Below are 242 nucleotides of genomic sequence, written 5' to 3'. Positions count from 1 at the left end.
CCTCTCTCTCTCTCTCTCTCTCTCTCTCTCGCTCTCTCTATCTCATCAACCTCTCTCTCTCTCATCAAGCTCCCTCTCTCTCTTCTCTCTCTCACACACACACATACACACCCCACACACATATACACACGCACACACACACACACAAAAACATACCCACACACACTGCACACACACACACATACACACACCCACACACACTGCAAACACACACACACACACCCACACACACTGCACACACA

Source organism: Sesamum indicum, linkage group LG4 (genome assembly GCF_000512975.1).
Source record: "Sesamum indicum cultivar Zhongzhi No. 13 linkage group LG4, S_indicum_v1.0, whole genome shotgun sequence".
NCBI lineage: Eukaryota > Viridiplantae > Streptophyta > Magnoliopsida > Lamiales > Pedaliaceae > Sesamum > Sesamum indicum.
This window is presented reverse-complemented; position numbering follows the sequence as displayed.